Source organism: Mus caroli, chromosome 1, assembly GCF_900094665.2.
Source record: "Mus caroli chromosome 1, CAROLI_EIJ_v1.1, whole genome shotgun sequence".
Taxonomy (NCBI): Eukaryota; Metazoa; Chordata; class Mammalia; order Rodentia; family Muridae; genus Mus; species Mus caroli.
The window spans coordinates 41,167,447-41,173,627 of NC_034570.1; the positions used below are offsets into that span (position 1 = coordinate 41,167,447).

The window sequence follows — 6,181 nt, forward strand, 5'->3', positions numbered from 1 at the left end:
AGCTAAATGATAAATCCTAAGCCATAAAATGTTTCTAGATAGGCAGTTTCTTATGCTGAATTTCCTGAAATTCTTCAAGTACCAACTTATGAAATCTTTGAGAGTTGATTTGATTTCTGAGGAGAATCTTTAATAAAATGAAACTGTTTTCTCAACTGATGGCCACAGAGAGAGTCACCGGTCCTTGCATGGTACACAGACTGGAGAACCAAATCCCAAGGAGAGACTCAAGTATTTTGATAACATCACACAAACTGATTTAAACACTGTAGGCAGTGAGGTAATGGAAATTGATTCACACTTAAAAGCACATATAACCCCAAGAAAAATACAAAACATGTGTAATACAGTGTGACATATGAATAATAAATGTGGTGACAATGATCATTTTAAGATTTACCATTGTCTCATATCCACATTTCACGAATACACAGGGGTGTGTGTGTGAGAGAGTGCACACACACATGCACACACACATGCACCCACACACACCTGGGCCCTTGTGAGGTGTTGTTTTGGCCTTTGATTTGGTGACCTATTAGAAAAGAACTTTCTCACAGCAGTATGATTGAGGTTGGCACTGAGTTTCAAAGCCTTCTTAGGCACAGGGTCAGCTGGGAGGAGTGGGAAGGCTGTGTAAGTTTGCAGGAAGAAAGTTGGATGCTATTTTCATACTCAAAGTGCTCTTCACAAAGAAGCATTCTTAGGTGTCTTGATTGCTTGGACTACAGAAAATATTCAAGAATCAACATGTGTGGCTGGTGAGAAGGCTCAGCAGTTAAGAGCACAGACTGTTCTCAAAGAGACTCCAGTTCTATGGCAGCTCATAACTGTCTGTAACTCTAATCTCAGGGGATCTGACATTCTCTTCTAGGTACCAGACGTATGTCTAGATGCACAGAAATACATGCAGGCAAAACATCCATACACATAAAACAAGTATTTTTAAAGAATCAACATGCATTACAATTTCCTGTATTGTAAATCTTTCCATTTCAAAACCCAGGTCTGGGTCTGAAAAAGGTGTATCTTTCACCTACTCACAGACAGGTATCTGAAGCTCGCTGCCAAATCTGAATAAAATCCTGGCACATGTAAGAAAAGTCCATGACTGAAGAGACCATTTTAGCTTGAATATCCTCAAGCCCCATCGGCAGAGGGCGCCAGATTCTCTGCAGTAGCCTTCTATCCAACTCCTTTTCATTCATATCGATCAAAACCAACCTCCAGTCTCCAGAGAAAAGTCACCACTGGCTTGGAATCCGGCTTCTGGATGTGAGGAAGGAGGGGAGAGAGGTATACCAAGAAGACTGGCTGTGTGCAATGCTGGGGAACCTGAGGATTGTCTCCCATCCTCAGCCCATTGTGCATCAATCAGGGTAGCCCGACACTGGTGCAGTCTCTAAGACAAACTCTTGACCATCCATGGAGAGGGGAGGAGGGTCAGGCCTGGATCTGACAGTCACAGTATGGTGCCAGACCTTTCTCCTCTGGTGTCAGCCTCTTTCTTAGACCAAAGGTTAAGAGTAGATAACTCCTCATAAAGATGGTCCAGTGTGACCTCGAATAGAGCAGAATTAGCTTACACTTGGGGCTAGGGAGATAGTCCAGTGGCTAAAGTGCTTGCTGTGCAAATAGGACACTGGAATTGAGATCCTGAGCACCCATGTAAAACCCCAGGTGTCACAGTGTGCCTGTAACCGCAGTGCTGGGGAGAGGAAGGCAGAAGCCCAGGGGCTTGCTGGCAAGTCAGTCTAGCCACATTCACCAGCCCCAGGTTCAGTGAAAGACCCTTTGTCACAATAGGAGGAGAATAATAGAATAAAACATCTGACATGGACTTTTGGCCTCCACCTGCAGTCACGGGCACACACCCACAGGCATGTACACACACATACTCTCCAACACACACTCACATAAAGAAAGTAATATGCTTGTGTCTGGAGTTCCATTATGATGGAAGCCAGAGACTAACATTTTCTTCTCTGCCCTGCTAACTAGGATAGATAGCTACAAATTTCTTCTCTCCCAGAGCCCATCAAGGCCTAACACTTGTCACTCAGGATTGGGCTAGTGATCACTTAAAATAATAGCAACATAGGTTGACTGAACTGAGAAAGATAAAAGCAAGCAAATAACATTGCATTTGATCATAATTATTCAGCATGGTGTGCTTGAAATGTCTGTGAATGCATGCTCCATTTAGATATAATCAATTTTGTACACTGCAATAGTTGCTTATCAAGCAAATCAATTTAATATTCATATTCTGTTTGTCTGGTGCCATTAATCACACTAAATGACAAAATTGATATGTTTGAGGCACAATATTTTCAGGTCAAAGTTACCTTAGCTGATTTGCATAGAACTAAACTAAAATGCTGGATTCACTTAAAGCTGAGCTAGGTCTGGAGGGACTGCTTAGAACCTTTGCTCTCTGAGTTAATTTTTTACTGAAGTGGACCTCCAAAGGGCCCTGTTTATGTTAGCCTATAGGCTTCAGGCTTTTCGTTAGGAGGGGGAGGAGAATGAGGAGAAAAAAGAAAAGAGAGGAAAGTGTTGAAGTGTGTGTGTGTGTGTGTGTGTGTGTGTGTGTGTGTGTGTGTGTGCAGAGGCCAGAAGAAGCCCTTGGGTAGCATCTTCAACTGCTCTGAACCTAATTTACTTGAGTCAGGGTCCTTCATGAAACCTGAAGGTTGCCCCTTTGGCTTGTGGGTTCTCAGGGATCCACTCATCTTAGCATCCTCCCCACAATCCTAAGACTCAGCCTAAGCATCTGCATCTGTAAAGCAAGGAACCGAGAGTTATCCCTGAGGTCCCTTGGGGCATGAATTTTGCATTGACAATCCATTGTGGGACAGGATGGAATAATGGTTCTTTTGTCATTCTCTTGGGGCTGTTACTAACGATGGGAATCACACAGACAGATGCAGGCATCACATGGAACGAGGTCTAACTGAATAATGGCTATGTTTTGAGGCTCTTGCTTCCTTAACGGGTAAGAATATGATCTTTCTTGATGTTTTGTTTTGAGAAACAAGCGTTTCGATTGTTGGGTACTCGGGGATAGAAAAGTGCAATGCTGGATGCATTTTTAAATTTAGAAGTGCTTGGTGCACTTCTGCGTGCACTGGGGCAAAGTACTTAGGTCTTGGGGTAGAGCTGCGAGGCTTGGCGTTGGGATCAAAACAGGTTTGACTGCTAAACTGGCACCGGAGCAGCGCAGCCTTCAGGGGAGGGCCCGGGGGCAGGTGACAGGAGATCACCTGCAGGGCTGGCGCCAAGCTGCAGCACCGGACAAGCCGCGCCTGCTCCCACGTGGACAGAGATCAGGTGATGTCTCAGTCCAGGTGGCTCTGGGGATGTGGGGCAGGAGAGGGAGGTACAAGCTCACTTAGCTTTCATACTTGGTGGTCTGGATCTTGCTGGGGAGGTGGAGCTGTGTGGATAGGTTGCCGGGTGGGAGTGCGAGCTGTGGCCCAGCACTTCGGGTCCCTTTGGTTGTGCTTGGAACCCAGTGCTGTTGGGCGGGGGTAGCCCTTGGCGGTGCCAACACTGAGGGCTGTGCTCCGTAGCCTCGGGTCCCTTGGCTCCACTTGCAGGGAGGGAGCCGGCCGCGAACTCGTGAGCAGTGCTGGGCGGGGGGTAGGGGGGCGCTGCAGGGGGAGGAGCCTGGACCACTGCCGAAGGACGTCCGCCCTACTCCAGGGGAGACACTGTCTCTGCTGCCCGGCCATGCCGCACCTTTTCAGGCTTCAGCTCCCGCCCTGAGGCCCCGCCCTGGGGAGCAGCACCCACCCTGGGAGCCCAGGCTGCGGCCAGGGGCATGAGAACAGCCAAGCACTCGCGCCTCCTCGGCCGAGGCCGCGCAGACTTGGGATGGCGGTGCAGCTGGCCCGCTGCAGTGTAGGGTAAGTGAACATCTGGAAGGTGGGTGTCCTGCTCAGATGCTGTGACCTTTTGACTTTCCCACCCGGGAAAGCCGGAGTTGCAGCAGTTAATTTTATCTAACATTTCACAGCCAGCTGTCCTGGACACAACCTCACATCCTAGGTTCCTTAATTGAGCCTTTAGCTCCATCTCCTGATCTTGTTCCGAGCCCACAAACTAAAGTATTTCATTGCTCATTGCAAGATGCACGTTCATCCTCCTCCCCACCTGAAGAATGAATGGAGGTTTTCCGGTAAGGACACTACATGCACATATCAAGCTGTCAGGCTTGTGCTGAGTGGCACATGATTAGCAGAGTGTCTGTACTCTTGGAAGCTGTGGGAGGCTGAATCCTGAGGGGAAATGATGCAAATGAAAGAGAAATGAAAGAATAGACGAGTGGGAGCCCAGCTACCAGAGAAAGCTCCAGTATCGCTGTTTTTCCCCCTCCCCCATCTTTTACTGAAGGTAACAAAACAACATAAACTAGTGGATAAACTGTCGAACTCTTTTTAAAGATCTGTCATTGCCCGTATATATGAGATGGAGATTTTTGGCAAAATTCCAGGGGTAATAAAGAATCTACTTTTACTATAGCTAAGCAGGAGTCAAGAAAATCCGTTTTTCCTCTGAAGGGGGTTTTATTTCCTGACACAGCTATCTTGTATGTATAGATGGGAAATGGAATTAAGTATAGCAGAAAGGTTCTGGGAAAAATAGTAACTTCATATTTACTCTTTTCTTTCTTTCTTTTTTCTTTTTGCTGTTTAAGAAAAATAACTGTAGATGCATTATGAGATAATAAGGGTACTTTAAACTTGTGATCTGCCCTAAGGCAATTTCAATATACTGTCCACACAGCACTGCTGACAGAAGCCAGGTTTTGATTGGCCACTTCAGTGTGAGGAACTCACTGTTTGGAGTTATATCCTGTTCCTGGCAGGAAGGCCGTGTTTACACTGAGCTGACTTCTGGTTGTGTCTCCTCAGTCCTGCCCTAGCGGACAACCTTTCAACTTTCAAGATTACATTCAGGATGTCTACTTCTCTTTGAAAAGAAAATCTAAAACTTTAAATTTGGAGTTTTCCAGATTTTACTCCCTTAAAAAAAAGTAAAGAAAAGAAAAAGAAAGCAAGCAGAGAAGACAGTAGAGAAAGGAAAGATGTATGGTGATAGAGTTTCAGTCTGCTTTAGCTGGCTGCTGTAAGGAAACTGTTAACCCACACCGTGCATACAGGTGCTCAGGAGACAGAAAATTTTACTTTTCTTTAATGAGTAACCAAACTCGAGTTAAACACATCAGCTTATCTTGAAACCATCAAGCAAATACTCTGAGCTTGACTAAAAACTCGCGCGTCCCTGCTGCTGTGAAGCTGACTTTCTTCCTCTTTAATCTGTGCAGCTCGGTGGTTTTGAGGGGGAACTCTTTCTCTCTTGGTTTACATTACTTTAAACCTCTAACTTCCACTTTAATGCATCCATCCCAGCTTTGATTCTGACATTCATTGTGTCAATTCTACACATCTGAGGAATGTGCTTGAAGTTCAAGTCAAGGCAATGCCCAGGGCAGGCTTTTATGTTGAAGGTTGCACAGTTAGAAGCCGGTGGCACAGCTCAGATGGCTCCAGGATTTTGAAGTCTGGTACTTATTATTCCTTTTCCAGAAATGAGGTTAATGCCATCCACTTTCAGGGTGATTGCTGAAATTCAAAGTACTGAAAAAGCCAATCACAAGAGTGGCTGGAAATCTAGTTGGTCTCTAGTAGATAGTGCTCAAATTAGTGAGCCAGATAAATTCTACACTCAAATTGTTCTAGTTCGTAGACTGGCCTTTTTGAAAAGGTTTCATGAAAGGAAAGTGTAATCAAGTGCCTTGCTAAAAACAGACAGACTCTTAAGCTTTACCTGTGATTTATCAGAGTAACCAATCACTTCCAATTCTAGAAATACAGGCCACTACCTCTGCCCAAGTGTTGCCTGCTCAAGTCTTTAATTTTACCAGAGATTGATGTCAAACTGGTCTATAAAGCTTAGGAATTCTAATTCATTTTCTCCTGGGTTTTTTTTTTTTTTTTGAGACAGGGTTTCTCTGTATAGCCTTGGCTGTCCTGGAACTCACTCTGTAGACCAGGCTGGCCTTGAACTCAGAAATCTGCCTGCCTCTGCCTCTGCCTCTGCCTCTGCCTCTGCCTCTGCCTCTGCCTCTGCCTCTGCCTCTGCCTCTGCCTCTGCCTCTGCCTCTGCCTCTGCC

General features: G+C 45.6%; 1 protein-coding gene across 6 annotated transcripts in view; it reads left to right on the forward strand.

Annotated features, from left to right (window-relative positions):
* The window catches only part of C1H2orf88 (chromosome 1 C2orf88 homolog), a 40,953-nt gene that overhangs the window by 15,632 nt on the left and 19,140 nt on the right, over positions 1-6,181 (forward strand). Inside the window, exon 1 of one of the 6 annotated variants that reach the window (XM_029477387.1) lies at positions 3,313-3,333. The exons of 4 other annotated variants lie outside the window; for them this stretch is intronic. The gene's annotated coding sequence lies outside the window, so the exon portion shown is untranslated. Of the gene's footprint in view, positions 1-3,312; positions 3,334-3,685; positions 3,912-6,181 lie in introns of those variants that run through there. One more of the 6 variants, XM_021169078.2, reaches the window with a different exon arrangement.